A 17,956-nucleotide genomic window follows, 5' to 3' on the forward strand; every position below is an offset into this window, starting at 1 on the left:
ACTGCATGTTGTAAAGTAAAGCTTTTCCGGTTATGTTTGTGTGTAATAGGGATACTAAAGTAAACATGTGACCCTATTTCTTTCTTCTTCTTTCTTCTTGTTCAGTTTTAAGAAATGTAGGCAAATCAATGTAAAAAGTGGAGAAAACCTGGACAAAGGAGCATGATTTAAGTAAAATTTATATGCTTTTTTACTTTTGCATAGGGGAATGACTGGATTGAGCCTCTTGGCTTGATCTAATAACAAGTTTTTAGGGGAAGCAAGTAAATAAAAGAACACTAAATATAATGAAAAGTCTTAGTCTAGCAGATAAATGTTCACAGTGCAACATAAGAAACTTATAGTGAAAGACAACTGTGTACTTTGTTCTCATGTTTCTGTGGAGTCAATCTGATAAGAGTAAAAAAAAACAGTCAAGACATTCTTTCAATGGGCCAGATTCAATAAAGTCTACAAATGTGTACACGATATGTATTCAAGAACATTCTTATCACATGTTATGCACTTTCAAGTCACTCAGAAAGATTACAATAAGTGTAAAGGTAGTCTACACTTTATGGTAACCTTTATGAATTCCTGTCAACATTTAAAGCTGCAAAAATATTATTTATTTAACATTTGTTTACTGGGAAAGTCCAACTAGGACAGAGCTTATTTTCAGTGGAGGCCTGGGAAAAATTGCTCCAGATGTATGTCTTTGTAACATGGGAGGAGACCAGTGCACCGGGAAGAAATCCACACCAATATTATAAAACCGGACAAGGGTGGTGGGTTGGTGGTGATGGGTGTTTCCGAATACAATAGTAAAATGTTTGAATTGTTGTTTAGTGACACTTACACTGAAGTCTCACGTAATGAGATGAACATTGCTTACAGGAACATTGATCTCATCCTGTATGAATTACTATTGAATGGTCAGTTGGAACTAAGTGAACACGATTTTTTAGACACCAAGGAAACAAGGATCCCAACTATTTTTGGGATCCTGAAGATTCATAAGTTAATCAGCAACCTACCCCTGCATCCAATAGTAGATGCCAAGGCCTCCAAGACATTTGCCCTAGCAAAATATGTTGACTGCAAGGTCAAGGGAGTACTTGATGGAAGAGGCACTTTTATCAGGGACTCCTGGGATTTTCTCACCAAAATAAAACCTGAGATGTATGATGATGGTCTCATTATGGTGGCCATCGGCATTAAAGATTTATTCTCAGTCATTCCACACCATTAGGGCTTGGAGTGGTTTTATGAATATTTGTGTTTTAACTCCAGTCTAGTGCATAACACCATCCTGACCGTACGTACATGTATGGAGCTTGTGCTTGAAAATAATTTTATTTGCTTTGAGGGCCAGCTTTTTAAACAAAAGCAAGAAATATCAGTTGGTGCCTGTTGTGTCCCCCATTTTTGTCAACATTGTGCTGGCACACTGGGAGGATTTATTTATTTTAAATTCAACTTACAAAGACTCTTGGGCCCTGTACGGGCAATACCTTGATGACCTAGCGATTTTCTGGAAGGGTAGTGAAGAGAAACTAGATAGGTTCTTCATTTACATTAACCAAACCACCTCCTTACTTAAATTCAGCATAGCCAGAGACAATGACCAACTGAATTTTCTGGATGTAACAGTCAAAAAAGACTATGTAAACAAGGCTTTCAATTCTCATTTGTATAGGAAGCCAACATACTCAAACTCACTGTTACATTTTGATAGCTGGCACCCGGTACACCAAAAAAGAGCCCTAGTTAAGGGCCAGTATGTTAGGATGGCTAGAATGGTGTCAGGACTGGATGATTTTTTTGAGTGAGTGTGCTAAGTTAAAAAACATGCTGACTGGAAGGGGTTACCCTGGCAATTTTGTTCAGGACATTGCCAATGAGGTGATTAGAAAAAGGGAAATCGAGACTTTTTTTGCTTATTGTCCAACGAGAATGTCCCTAATGGAGCAACCCAGAATGGGAGACAGGATTGTTTCTCAAGTGCTTTTATTCTTCCTTTTAGTGTTGACTTCTATATTAGGAACATTATATGTAGATTATGGAACATGTTCACTATTGACAACGATGTTCATTGAGTAGTGGGAAACAAGCCCACTATAGTTTACAAGAGGGAAGTTAGTTTAAAGGGCCTATTAGAAAGAGACTCTTGTGCACCCACACTGGGTGGTTGCTACAAATTGGGGGATTGTAAACAGTGTCCAGCCAAGTTTCAAGGTGAGGCTATCAAAATCACTAGTTATGGCATGGTAAAACCTAGGAAGAGATACTCCTGTTACTCAAAGGGGGTGGTGTATGTCACATTGTGTGACCTATACAACAGTTTCTATATTGGTAAGACCAAAAGAGCACTGAGGCAAAGGGTGTATCAACACCTGTATGACATCAGGAATAAAAACATAAACAGTGCTTTGTACAAGCGCATTTGTGCTTGCCCCACACATACTTTTAAGTTTGGGGCCATAGACCATATTGATCTTGGGGCAAGAGGGGGGACCAATGGATGAATGGCTAGAATTTAAGGAATTGACATAGCAGATCAAAACTAATTCCTGCCAAGTACCAGGTCTTAATGACAGAATTTCCTTGAGTTCTGTTTTAAAATTAAAATCAATGTACTTTTTATAGGTTTATCAGTTGTATTTGTTGTAAGAATATCAAGTTTTAACAATTTTTATTAACTTTGTATAATGTCTGTTTTAGAGGAAATCATGTAATTATATTGACCAATGGCTAGGTGGTGTTGTGTATATATGTTTGTCATGATCATGTGATTTTATTCTGATGAAGTCTGCAACTTGATGAAAAGTGCTTAAATAAACCTGGATTTTCACTGGTGGTCTGTTCTGCTTCTTTCATCTAGTTGCTGCTTTTGAGTGGTTTTACTTTGTTTACTTCTTGGTTTGTGGAGTATGGGTGAACAGGAGCAGTTGGGAGCAGCATCCAGCACTGATATTTCAGCTGTATTGCAGTCTGTAGCTCTTTTGGCAGCAACAGTGGCTGAACTTACTCAGAATGTTGACAGGCTTATTTCAAATGGGTTGGAGCCTGTTCATGGAGGAACTGAGTCTATTTCCCAGGCCTCGCAGAGGTCATTCATCACCCCAGCCCAGAGAGTGGGCAGTCAGTGTAATGGAGTTCAAGGAGGAGTGGCTTCTAACCAGGAGGTTCATGGTGAACTGAGCATTCATTTGGGAAGCTTGCCAAGCAATGGGAATGATACAACTTCAGATTTTTCCGTTGAACAATGGCTTAGACATGATACAGAATGGAACTACGATGCTGGACTTGGGCAATACACTAATGGTACTGTAGATGAACAAATTCATTCTTATAAAGAAAATTTGTTTAAATATAAAAAATACAGTTGGAAAATAGTTATTTAAATGAATGTCTGAAATGTGAGCAGGTCCCTAAGGGCCTCTGTATGTGGAGATATCCAACTGGACTGGTTAAAAACTCACAGTTGCATCATGATTTAATCAAACTGTTCAACAGGTAAGGCTGTGAGTTGGTGCAGTTGCTCACTTTGACAACAATAGGCAACTGGCTCATTTATTGACTGAAATTAACAAACTTGATACTAGCATAAAAAATGACCTTTTATTTGAGCACAAAAAGCATGATTTTTACAAAGTGTTTTCTGTGGTTGATAAAGATCTTGGTGACATTAGACTATGAAAACAAAAGAAACTAGTTAGAGACAAACGTGATTATGATGGTGGTAGGGCTTACCCAGAACCACCACTAGGCCAGCAAACAAGTTTCTTTAATGGGCAAGCTCAACAGGATGTTACTGTTGACTTGGACAGTGATGACATGAAATCTAGAGCCCCTTTAGAGCCCCCCCCCCTCTGAGATCGGAAAGATTGATGAATAAGAGGAATGGGAATCAAATGAGTTGGCGGCATGGCCAGGGACAGCACCAGGGTCAACAGAGGAGGGGGAGGGGGGTGCTCAAATCCAACACTGGAGATGAGTAATGTTTTGATGTGTCATGAACAAGATCTCAATGCATGTAAAATTATTAAAAATGTACAATGTGATTTCAGTATTTACAATCTTAGCCACCTGGTGATTGATAAGGAGTGGGCCGAACTTTTTTCAAAAGGTTTGAATGTTGTACCAGCAAAAAGGGCCAACCTGGTTGAAACTATTGTACATCTGAAATTGTTTACAAGGAAATTGAATCTGGCCCTTCATTTTTCAGACAATGAAAACCTAGCAGTACTGAATTTCCATTTGACTAGACCTAGTACCTTCATACCCCCTTCCCATCCATTGGTTCACCTATTTTAAACTCTTTGTGAGAAAGAAATCAGGGAACTGAGGTTTAAATGTATTACTGAAGCCTCTAATTTGGACAATAGGGAGAAAAAACTGTTCAATGACATATTGGGTAAGAAGGATGTCCGTATTCTGAAACTGGACAATGGTGGCGGGTTGGTGGTGATGGATGTTTCCGAATACAATAGTAAAATGTTTGAATTGTTGTTTAGTGACACTTACACTGAAGTCTCACGTAATGAGATGAACATTGCTTACAATAACATTGATCTCACGCTGTATGAATTACTATTGAATGGTCAGTTAGAACTAAGTGAACACAATTTTTTAGATACCAAGGAAACAAGGATCCCAACTATTTTTGGGATCCCGAAGATTCATAAGTCAATCAGCAACCCACGACTGCATCCAATAGTAGATGCCAAGGCCTCCAAAACATTTGCCCTAGCAAAATTTGTTGACTGCAAGGTGAAGGGAGTACTTGATGGAAGAGGCACTATTATCAGCGACTCCTGGGATTTTTCTCTCCAAAATAAAACCTGAGATGTATGACGATGGTCTCATTATGGTGACCATCGACATTAAAGATTTATTCTCAGTCATTCCACACCATGAGGGCTTGGAGTGGTTTTATGAATATTTGTGTTTTAACTCCAGTCTAGCAAATAACACCATCTTGACTATACATAAATGTATGGAGCTTGTGTTCAAAAACAATTGCATTTGCTTTGAGGGCCAGCTTTTTAAACAAAAGCAAGGAGTAGCAATGGGCACCTGTTGTGCCCCCATTTTTGCCAACATTGTGCTGGCACACTGGGAGGATTTATTGGGCCCTATATGGGTGATACCTTGATGACCTAGTGATTTTCTGGAAGAGTAGTGAAGAGGAACTAGATAGGTTCTTCATTTACATTAACCAAACCACCTCCTTACTTAAATTCACCATGGCCAGAGACAATGACCAACTGAATTTTCTGGATGTAACAGTCAAACAAGACTATCTAAACAAGGCTTTCACTTCTCATTTGTATAGGAAGCCAACATACTCAAACTCACTGTTGCATTTTGATAGTTGGCACCCGGTGCACCAAAAAAGAGCCCTAGTTAAGGGCCAGTATGTTAGGTTAGCTAGACTGGTGTCAGGACTGGATGATTTTTTGAGTGAGTGCTAAGTTAAAAAACATGCTGACTGGAAGGGGTTACCCTGGCAATTTTGTTCAGGACATTGCCAATGAGGTGATTAGAAAAAGGGAAATCAGGACTTTTTTTGCTTATTGTCCAACGAGAATGGCCCTACTGGAGCAACCCAGACTGGGAGACAGGAATGTTTCTCAAGAGCTTTTATTCTTCTTTTTAGTGTTGACTTCTATGATATTAGGAACATTATATGTAGATTATGGGACATGTTCACTATCAACAATGATGTTCACTGAGTAGTGGGAAACAAGCCCACTATAGTTTACAAGAGGGAATTTAGTTTAAAGGGCCTATTAGAAAAAGACTCTTGTGCACCCACACTGGGTGGTTGCTACAAATGCGGGTGATGTAAACAGTGCCCAGCCATGTTTCAAGGTGAGGCCATCAAAATCACTGGTTATGGCATGGTAAAACCTAGGAAGAGATACTCCTGTTACTCAAAGGGGATGGTGTATGTCGCATTGTGTGACCTATGTTACAGTTTCTATATTTGTAAGACCAAAGGAGCACTGAGGCAAAGGTTGTATCAACACCTGTATAACATCAGGAATAAAAACATAAACAGTGCTTTGTACAAGCACATTTGTGCCCCACACATACTTTTAATTTTGGGGCCATAGACCATATTGATCTTGGAGCAAGAGGGGGGCCAGTGGATGAATGGCTAGAATTTAAGGAATTGACATGGCAGATCAAGACTAATGCCTGCCAAGTACCAGGTCTTAATGACAGAATTTCCTTGAGTTCTGTTTTAAAATTAAAATCGATGTACTTTTTATAGGTTTATCAGTTGTATTTGTTGCAAAATTATCAAGTTTTAACAATTTTTATTAACTTTGTATAATGTCTGTTTTAGAGGAAATCATGTAATTACATTGACCAATGGCTAGGTGGGAGTGTGTATATATGTTTGTCATGATCATGTGATTTTATTCTAATGAAGTCTGAAACCTGACGAAAAGCGCTTAAATAAACCTGGATTTTTGTTGGTGGTCTGTTCTGCACGCTTCTTTCATCTAGTTGCTGCTTTTGAATTTAATAAAGAAAATATTTTAGGATGGTTATTCAGAAGAATTTCTGGAATAAAGGAAAAGGGGAGTAAATAATTTCAAGAGGAGCTCCAATAGTGATAGACGAGGAAAAAATATAATAATGGTAGGTTTTATGTACTAAGACGTTATTAGGAAGGGATGAGGATTATATTGGCATGTATTTATATTTCACCTAAAACTGTTACAATGAAGCTTAAGAAAATTATGGGAGAGATAACCTGATTTCAGTAGGGAATATTACTTATAGATGGGGACTCAAATTTGATTTGCAACAGTGAGGATGGATCTGGAGGGGCATAGAAGGTAAATATGACAAAAGAGATTTTTGAAGAAATTTATGAAAATAATTGGTATGAAAGATGTCAGTTTAGTAGTAGGAGTTTAGACAGAATTTACATATTATTTCCAAAAGAAAAAACTGGGCTAAGCGAGACTGAAATTATATTTCACAGGAATATTTGTATTTAATTGAAAGTTTTAATACACATCTAATAGCTATTTCAGACCATGTGCCAATAATAACTAAAGTAAAAACACAGGGTAATGAAATAAAAATGAGACACTGGCGCTTCCCCACCTATCTGTTGAGAAGAGAGGAATTTAAGGAATGGGTAGTGGAAATTATTCAAGAGTTATTACAGAAGATAGAAATTTCTTCTGAAAGTATAGCTAGAGATTGGGATAAAATCAAGGTGGAGTTTAAAAACGGTAGAAATAAAATAAAAATATTTTGTTAAGAAGTAACAAGAATTATTTAGAGGGACTGAAGGTTAAATTATTGCAGAATAGATGAAATCTCACCGAACAAAAAGAGGCACAATAGCAGAGTGCTAAACAGAAAATGAAGGACTGCCTCAGTAATATGGATGTATTTGGAAAGATCACTGTCAATCAACTGTTTTTTTTTTTACAATAAATCAATAGCAGAAAAGCCTTTTAGCACAATGGTGCAGGCAAAAGAAAGTAGAAAGGGTTGTTGCCAAGCTTAGGAAAATAAGCAAATATTTTGTAGCGGTATTAGAAATATTTCAGAAATTTTATGAAAATCTGTATAAAGCAGAGAGATGTAGAAATTAAGAAAAAGTACAAATGGAAATGTTTATGGAAGAATTAAATACACCAAGGTTAGAGGGAGATGAAGCTCAATTTCTAACAGGATAGGAAGAGTTCAGATTCAGATAAAAATGGTGATGTATAAGCAATCTGCAGGAAAGTCTCCATGAAGAGATGTATACCTGTGGAAGTTTGGAAGCTAGAAGCGAAGAAAGTGATAAAGATTTGGAAGGTTTTGATTAACAGTGTTTTAAGGAAGAGAAGCTCCAACATCCTGGAAGAAGTGGTGTTGGGTATAATATCTAATTATGGCAAAAACCTTTCAGATCCAACTTCATATAGGTCTGTTTTGGTTCTAAACCATTATCCTAAAGTGTTTATGTCTATGATGGTGACAATAATGATAAAAGTGATCCCAAAACTGATAGATATAGATCAATGTGGTTTTGTGGAGGGGGAGATTTGACAACATTGATAGAACAATAATGATCCAGAGGGAAGTAGAATGTTAGAAAATACCTCTGTTATTGGTGTGTCTTGATGCAGAGAAAACATTTGATGGAGTAAGCTTGGATTTTATGAGTAGGACAATGGAAGCATTTGCATTCCAGATAAAATTATAAGGTTGATTAGGATATATGAGGGATCTAAGGTGAAAACCAAAGTGTAGGTGATTTCTTTCTGATAAGTTCTGTTTGAGCAAAGGAACTTGTCTGGGGTGCCCTCCCTCCTCTTTTTTATTTGTGTGATATTTAGAACCATTCGCAAAGAAAATAAAGGACTCAGAAAATGAAGGATATAATTGGTACGGAAATCAAGAAAAGTCAGTTTTATTTGCAGATGATATTATTTTATACCTTATAAAACCAGACAAGTGTTGTGAAACATTCTGAGACAGTATCTAGTCTTTTTAAAATACAAAATTAATGAAGATGAAACAAAGGCAATAGCTGTAAACTGTGTAACCACACAGAAATTAGTTCAGCAATACCTATATTTATGGGGACATCATAAAATGAAATACTTAGGAGTGTGGATTTTTTTATACCTTTACTGAATTGTCACTTGTGACATAGGCACATTTACATTTATATAAAAGTAATCAAACTGTATTAATAAGTTAAAATTAGCAAACATTATGCTTCACATATATTGCTATATATCATGTAACCTAAGCAACATTACATAAATTATTCAATTCCTGCCTTTTTTAACTTAGGAGTGTGGATTAAGAAGGATTCTGTTATCTTAGCAAAGGATATTTGGGAAGAAAAAGATTAAACAAAAGATAATACAAAAACTGATAAATTGGAATCTCTGTTTTATGGATATGGATAGCAAAATATAAGCAGTGAAAATGTTTCTTTAGTTTTATATACAGATCAGGCATATTTTTATCAAAAAGAGGAGAAGCTGAGGATAGCAATTAATAAAAAATTGAAAGATTTTTATCTGGGAGGGGGAAGACGGAAGAGGCCAAGACTCAAGTGGGATAAGCTGATCCTTCCAATAGAACAAGGTGGTTTGGGATTACCTGATTTGAAGGAGCATTTTAGTGCTATTCAGTTAAGGCTCCTAAACATAACACAAGCAGAAAGCTATAATTCAAAGTGGAAATGGATGATGATGAAATGGGAGAAAGCTCAAGAAGCAAGGAGAGACTCGGATTTTGGATGCAGATCCCTAAGAGCATAACAATAACCATACAGAATATTACATTCATGAAATAGTAGGAAATATACTAAGACGTAATCCAACACAGGAATGGAGAAAGGAGATTCTGCTGATTGAGATGACTGCAATTAGGGATACAGATAATATACAAGATGGGTCTGGAATTTACTGGAGAAAACTGGCAAAGGAACCAAGGTACTGAAAACAAATAATTAGAGTGGGAAAGGTATTAGAATGAGAAGAGGTCAATAATTCATTTGGACTGCAGAATTGATATCAGAGTATAGGCAAAGAGAAAGAAATAGGGGGATCCTAAGCAAAAGACCAGCACTGGTAGAGTTTTTCGTAGAATCTAGAACAGAAGTTGCTATCAAAAAAGGATAATTAGTAGGGCATATAAAATAAGCAAGAGGTTCTCCCTTTCAATTCTCAGCTGGAGCACCTTCTGTGTGGAGTCTGCATGTCCTCCCCGTGGTCGAGTGACATATAAAGACATGCAAGTAGGTACGTGCATGAATGGGTGTGCCTTCTTTGAAGGTTGGGTGTTGGGCTGGCAACTCGGTACCATAAAAATCAACTGCCAATCATTAGTGGACTGGAATTCCGCTGTGGTGACCCCTAACCGGGAAAAGCCAAAAGACATAAAATATTCCATAATAACTACAGGAATCAATCAGAAGAGGTTAGAAAGGATTGGGAAAGGAGGTTGAATAAGCAATTAACAAAGAAACAATGGGAGGATGTATGGCTCCCAAATATACAACAAAATCTAGAAGATTTATGATCTTTGCTTGGAAGTGTTTGCTTAGGTATTTTTATGCCCCAAGCAGACTCCAAAGAGTTTTTCCTCAGGTATAGTGCATATATTGGAGGTGTGATGGGAAAGAAAGATGTAACTGGGAACATACATTTTTGGGAGTATAATGAGTTGGCAGACTTTAAAAATTCCTTGCAGACTAAGAAAATGATTTCTTTGATCTGTGATACAGAATTGGAATTACCTAGTCATAGTAAGGCTTTGCTGAATTTAATGCTGGTGGCTGCCAAATAAAGCAATTACTAGAAAATGGAAAGCAAAGACTAAACCAACTTTACTAGAAATAGTGAATATAGTAACAGAGATAAAAGAACTAGAAAAGGGTAGGATCGAACTACATAGAAAAAAATGGGAATTATGGGAACAATGCATGCAGAATAATGTTTTGTAGGAGGAATCAGGTTAAGGGAAGGCAGGAACTGAATGAGCTATATAATGTTTGACTGACAACGACTGTATAGATTATAAGTGATGCATAATATATGCAACTGAAAATATGTCAATATGGTTTGTTTTCATTTATATAAATGTACGGTTGCCTATTTCATAAGTGATAACTCAATAAAGCTGTTTCTTATTAAAAAAATTAATTAAACTACTGTAAAATCAGATAAAAAATATTATTCTTGGTATACTCAGAGGGTTAAACAGATTGCATATGATTTAACCTCATTTAATGTATCTGGGTAATTTTTGAGAAACCTCCTTATTCAGGTACTTAGGAGTGTGGCTAAACCCCCTCACTGACATTTATGCTGCATTTAGATCCCCTGAAGGTATGAATCAAACTTTTTGTTTTTAATAATCTTTACTGAATTATCACTTATGATATACAATCATACATTTATTTAAATGAAAACAAATTATGTTGACATATTCACTGTTATAATCGTTATACATCACATATAATCTTCTAATTGACCACTGTCAGTTGCACACTACATAGATGATTCAGTTCTTGCCTTCCCTTAAACCTCATTCCTCCACCAAAAAATTCTGCATGCAATGTTCCCACAATTCCCATTTTTTTCTATGTAGTTTGCTCCTGCCCTTTTCCTAAAGATCTCACTTCCAGTTGTTTTATCTCTATTACAATATTCACTACTTCAAATACGGTTGGTTTAGATTTTGATTTCCATTTTGTAGTACTTGCTTTTTTGGTAGCCACCAGAATTACACTTAGCAAGACCCTACTAAGTCTAGGCAATTCTCATCCTGTATCCCAGCTCAGAAAAACAATTTCCTTAGTTACACCAATTTGCTCACCCACTGTTTATAATGGAGCAGTCTGTAGGGAATTTTTAAAAGTCTGCCAACTCTTTACATGCCTAAAAATATGGATACAATTCAAACTTAATACCATCTTGCTGTTAGAAAATATCCTGGCCCCTGACACTTGAATTACATGTTGCTATTGGCAAGGGCATTCTGATGTCGCAGATAGAATATGCCTTTTCTTAAGCCAGGGCCTTATCCCACAACCTTCATAATATACAGGTACCCTCAAAGAAAATATTTAGACTCATATGACTGTCTCCAAAGCAGGAGCCTCAGTGTAACATCACCAGGACAGCAAATAGTATGCCTGTTAAAGAAAAGGCATACCTTTTAACTTCCACCTTTCTATTCATCCTGAGGTATATTAGCCATTATCCATCCTTAGCACATAAAATTAACCCTAAGGTTTTACATTATACAGTGTTTGCAGACAGTCAGAAATACTGTGTTAAACAAACTTACAAATGAACTAAAAACAATGACTATTCCGTTTCAGTTCTCAGCCCTAAGACCAGAATGAGATACTTTCTGTGATTAAAAAGTACACTTATGTTGGCTACCTTTTTCAAAGACAAAGCTGCGTATAAATATTTCAGTCATACTTTATCACTTAAACACCTCATATCTGCAAAATGATAAATATGCATGGTATCTTTAATCTCATTGTGTGCTAATATGACATATATATAAGCAATAATGCCTAACAGAGTGTGTGTTACTGTGTAAACAACACATGCCCAGGCGTGTTCTGAGGTCCAACGCCATAGGCGGAGGACCTCTACATACCTGGAAGGGTGTCATTTACACAATAACACACTCTTTGGAGTGCATTATTGAGCTTAGAGAATGAGTGTCTGTAAAATTGTTTTGGTTTACTGATTAATTTTAATAACTATATTATTATTATTTTTTTCATATTTTTGATCATAGGATCATAGGAAGTTACTAGGTTATTTTTCCTGAGGCCCTTACAAGCCTAGCCAAGAATTTAGTCCATGTTCCAACAAGTCAGCACCCTATGCCACTGTCCAGCAGGGACACAGGTGGAATCCCAGGGGCGTATTTTTTGTTCCCCATCCAGTTATCCAGGTTGTGCTTAAAAAGGGTTAATGAGGTACTTTGCCTTACAGCGACAGGGAGTCTATTCCACAAAAGGGGAAATCTCTAGGACACAAATTTGTCCTGCCAACAAGTCCTATTGATGTCACAGAGCAGGTTGAGGTCACACGTGCAGGTTACTCAAGTGGAGCTTGACTTGCGGATATGCAGCAGTCCCATCAGGGCAGGGTTTGAGATTGCTTTGTATGCCAGACAGAGGTCACCTCTGAGGAGACTGTAGGAGACTAAGTAGTGTGACAGGGCTTTTAGACTATCTGTGTAGGGTTGATGCTTGAGGCCCCGGATTCTCCGGGTGAGGAACCTCTGTGATCTATCCAGCTGCTGCATGTGCTTTGTGAGGTACATGTCAAAAGGGGCATTGTACTCAATAATGGGCCTTATAAGGGAAGAATACAGGGATGTTATGACCACCTTATCCCTGGATGAGATACCCTTACTAATGAGGTGGGCCATGCCGAAAGCTTTCCTTACAATGGAGGCAATATGGTGGTCAAAAGCCAGTTTGTTATCAACCTGGGTGCCCAAGTCCCTCACGACTTATTGCTTGCTTAGGACTTTGTTATCAATGTGATAATTTGTGGGAATGTCACTCTCCCCGAAAGGGCTGATGATGCATTTTTTGGCATTCAGTTTGAGGCCATGTTTCTGGCACCAGTCATTTGCTTGGGTGAGATCCTCTTGGAGGATGTCCATATCACTAGGGGAATTGATGACAACACCCAGCTTGCAGTCATCTGCAAAGTTGGTCAACCATAGCCCACTAGATTTGGCCTGCACCTCAGAGAAGTATATCCCAAACAGCAGAGTCCCCAAGACCGATCCCTGGGGTGCACTGCTTGTTACAGGTCTACTACCTGAGGTGGCTTACCCTATTTTGACTAGGTGGGTTCTATCAGTGAGCCAGTTTGCTACCCATCTGGTAACATATGGACTAATGCCCAGTTGAGAGAGTTTATCTACTATACCTGAGTGGGGAATAGTATCGAAGGCTTTGGCCAGGTCGAGGTAGGTGGTATGCACCATCTTCCCCTCGTCTATGGCCTTGGTGACTGTCTCAAAGAAGCTGACCAAATTTAGCAGGCATGACGTCCCCTTGACAAAACCAAACTGTGTGGGATCAAGTGTCTGGAAGTTGCCAATGTCCTTGTTAATGAGGTCCATGATAATCCACTCCATGGCCTTGCAGATCAGGCTAGATAGGCTGATGGGTCTATAATTTCCTGGATCAGTGGATGTTCCACCTTTGTGCAAAAGGATGACAGTGGCTGTCCTCGACTCGGCTGGGATGAAGCCAGTATCCAGGCTTTGGTTGAATAGTGTGCCTAATGGTGCTGCAAGTTCCTGCCTGAGTTCATGTAGGATGCAGCCTGGGATGTTATCAAGTCCCAGGAAGCTGTATTTTTTTTGCCTTAGAGAGAGCAATGATGACTTGCTCCCTAGAGATAAGGGGAGGGGGGCAGGTACTGGGGATGTCCTGTTTTACTGATGGGGGCAGAGGGGTGAAGTTTTCACTGAACTTGTCTGCCAGCAGGTTGGCTATATCTACAGCATTTGTGTATGTGGTGTCATTGACCACCCGTTCTGAGCAGATCTGGGTGCTTCCCTTGAGATTGCAGACATAGTGTATGTGAAGAAGGCCTTATAACTGTCTTTAATTCCTGATTCCATGCAGCTATATGAATGCTCATATAGTCCTTTGGTGTAGGTTTGGACATATGTGCCAGTTCCTACGGAGGGGAAGGCGGCTATGAAGCTGTTTATACCTTCCCTCAGGAGGTTGTAATCAGCTTTGGAGAAAATAGTTCCTCCACCTAATGTTTCAGACTTAGTCTACTATATGTAAATGATGCTGGATTAAGAATTTTACATAAAAAAATAAGATTTTCAAAGAATTCCCAGATTTTTACGGCATTTTTTTTGTCTGTTACTCACAAAATCAGAAGGGATTGAAGTCACTAAATAATGGCATACATCTGAGTTTCAGAGTAATTTCTGCAGAAAATACATGCTAACACAAATTCTTTAATTCTAGTAACGTTCTAATTTTATAACATGAATGTTTAAAATCTGTTCCTATTTTTGAGCCTTTATTCTGCTTTTATTTTAAGCTTTATCCAGATTTCTTGAGCTAAGAGGTGAAGAGATATGCAAACCTCTTAATTGTAACTGCTGCTGCCACTGCTCGATCACTCTCTCTCACACAAACGTCTTCTTTCACGCATGCAAGCACACATACACTCACACATGCAGACAGAAACACACACACATGCATACTTTTCTTTCTTTCTTTTTAATGTTTCTTTTAATTTTGCAGTAGCTAAACAGCAAAAGCACTGCTTAGCGAGCGTAAAATAATGGCTCAGTTAATCTCACTCTCACTTCCATGCACACAGACATCAACACACATACTTTACTATTTCTATATTTTTTTTTTCATTTTCTGTTTCTTTTAATTTTACACTCGCTGAACTGCAAAAGCTCTGCTTAGTGAGTGTAAAACAATGGTGTCTGTTACCTTCTTAACAGTACGAGCTCCACAGCAGCTTAATATGCTGCTGTAAAACAGCAGACTCATTTTTTCAGTGGGCATTACCTGTACATTAACATCCCGCCAGAGAACGTTCATTCTCCAATCAGGGTTTAATGTATGGTTTGCCCATTCTCTAGACTTTGTTAAGTTATAGCCTCTTTAATTTTACTATGTGCACCTACATCTTCACTTGCTTAAACTGTGTTTACTTTTTAGCCAATTGAAAAAGGATCAAATTTGATCCAAAAATGTTAGACCCAACACCAGAACACACTGCTGTGGCAGCTAACACCAGACTGGGAGAAATTAACACTAAAAATATACATATCAGTAAAAGAAAAAAATGGCATATACATTACACAGAACATTCCAAGATTATGGAACAAGCTCACCCTTACAATCAGAAGTTGTCAGCAAGTAACTGTCACACAAGACCAGGTACTAGGAATTCTATAAAAAGCTAAAAATAATTCCTCAAAAGTTACTGAAAATATCCCTGGGTGCATCTTAAATATCAGGAAGCATGATTTAGCCACCCCCCCAAAAACATTGTTCAATCTCGGCCTCCATAAAAGTTTTGTATCAAAGGAATGCAGAACAGCTACAGTCATTTTCCTGTATAATAGAGAACCTTCCACAGACCCAGGCAATTACAGATCCATAAGTCTGACCAGCCTCATATGCAGAGCCATGGAAATATCTGTCATGGAACTAATCGATAAGAACATAGGGAACCTCCAAACACTAGAGTCATTTCAGTTTGGATTTGTCAAGGGCAGGTCATGCTTACTCAGACTGGTGAACTTTTTTGAAAAGGTCACTTAAGCAATAGAGTATACACCTCATATCTAGACATGGCCAAAGCTTTTGACACAATCCCCCACTCAGGCATAGTAGAAAGGCTAAATAAACTGGGTATAAACCTCAAAAACACCTGCTGGATTGCCAACTGGCTCACAGATAGGACACAGGAGATCAGAACAGGGGACTCTATCTCCACAAAGAGACAAGACACCGGTGGACTACCTCCCATGGTTCCATGCTGGGACCTGTCATGTTTAGCATCTACTTCTCTGAAGTAAAAAACACAATACCAAAGAGCTCTTGGTGTCTAGGTTTGGTGATGAATGCAAGCTAGGAGCAGTTATTGAATCCCCAAATAACTTAGCTGTCCTGCAGGATGGTTTGTCCCAAATAAATAACTAGTGCCAAAATCATGGACTGAAACTAAATGCTAAAAATGCATTATTCTATCATTTGGGAAATCGTCTGGTACAGGGAACAACCACATTTGAAATATGCTCCTAAGAATTGACCCGGTAGTTCAGAATTTGGGAACTTATGTGGACAATGACCTAACTTTTGACCAACATGTGTCCACTGTCATAAGAAAGTCCTTTTATACTGAGCAGCTTTTAAACAAATGGATTGTGTCTAGATCGAGGGATGTCCTTACCCCCCCCCCCTTTACTCAGTCCTCATTAGGTCAACCATCACAGTAAAAAGCCCCATTTGGCATGTAACTGTCCAGGCACATACAACAACTCGAACGCCCACAGAGATGTCTTATTAAAAGGATACAAGGCCTAAACAATATGTCTGTCATAGACCAACTCAAAGCCCTGTCACTATACTTGATATCCTATAGACTGCTAAGAGGTAACGTATCTGGCATACAAGGCATCCTCTGATCCAATACTGATGGACTTACTGCACATTAGCAAGTCAAAGGACATCATGAATATTTGGTTTAGGGATCTACACCTCTTCTACACCATTAGCAAGATGGTTTGGATGAACAGGTATACCTTAAAGTGGATACCACTGCTCTAGAATACTCCCCATCCATGAAAAAGAAAGCTCATCCCTATCCATATCCAAGCACAACTTGGATCTGTGGATGGATAATACACAATTTACCATAGGACTGCTCTCTGTACTACTACTAGACATGATTCCACTCAAATTATCAATGGTTCCACTCAAATTATCAATGGTATGATCCCAGTTATTCTCACTAGGGGTCATATTTAGTTATTGACCATGGGTTGGGTAAGATCATTCTAAACCCAAATGGCACAAGTTAATTCAAGCACCAAAAAGGAAATTCAATAGATTTAAAAATTGCCCACAAGGGCATTTAGCCTAGTTTTTAACTCTGAACCTTTAGGTAGGTCATAAACCTGATAGCTGAACCTACAAACAATATTTGGGTAGTATTTGTTTGTTGTTATATATACAGTTGTGGCTTATTATATGGTATTATTTTTAGCTCTGTATGCCCTGAGGAGTAGTTCAAATGGGGCCGCAAGAATCAGTTCGCTATTCTGTTTACCATACCTGCATAAATGCATTCATATATACATGCATATATATGGGTCAACTTCAGAAGACTGAAAAAACAAAAGACTGAATCCCAAAAGACTGAAAATTCAAAATACGGAAGGATGAAATTTGCCCCTTCTCCACTGTTGTGCGATCTTGGAATTGGTATTTATAATTAGCAGGGGGTGTGAGTGGCATAGCCCCCCACATGAGAGGTGCAGGGGGGCTTGCCCCCTGCATTAAAATGTGTTCAGTATTTTGAATATTCAGTCATTTGGGATTCAGTCTTTTGGTTTGTTAGTGTTCTGAAGTACACCCCCGTATATGCACATATGGATACATTTGTCAGGTAGTGCAGAGGACTGATGCTGTGAGCTGTTGCTTCTTCTATTACAGAGTACAGGGTTTGATCCCTTCTACCTCCGTTTGCTTACTGTGTGAATCCTGAATAAGTAACTTAACCAGATAGTGGTCACAGGTCACCCCTGAAAAGATATACTTCTGCACATTGAACTTACATAGTTAACAAATTCATAAATACATATTGCATGTGCCTCTGTTACATTTAGAAGTCTGCACTTCTAGGTTTTAGTTGGGTGGAATAGTTTTGCTAGACACGCATCA

General features: G+C 38.2%; 1 protein-coding gene across 2 annotated transcripts in view; it reads left to right on the forward strand.

Moving 5' to 3' along the window:
- LOC122795530 overlaps positions 1-17,956 on the forward strand; it is a 307,262-nt gene that overhangs the window by 58,494 nt on the left and 230,812 nt on the right. The gene's annotated exons all lie outside the window — the stretch shown is intronic.

Source organism: Protopterus annectens, chromosome 2.part2 (genome assembly GCF_019279795.1).
Source record: "Protopterus annectens isolate FY-2018-M chromosome 2.part2, PAN1.0, whole genome shotgun sequence".
NCBI lineage: Eukaryota > Metazoa > Chordata > Ceratodontiformes > Protopteridae > Protopterus > Protopterus annectens.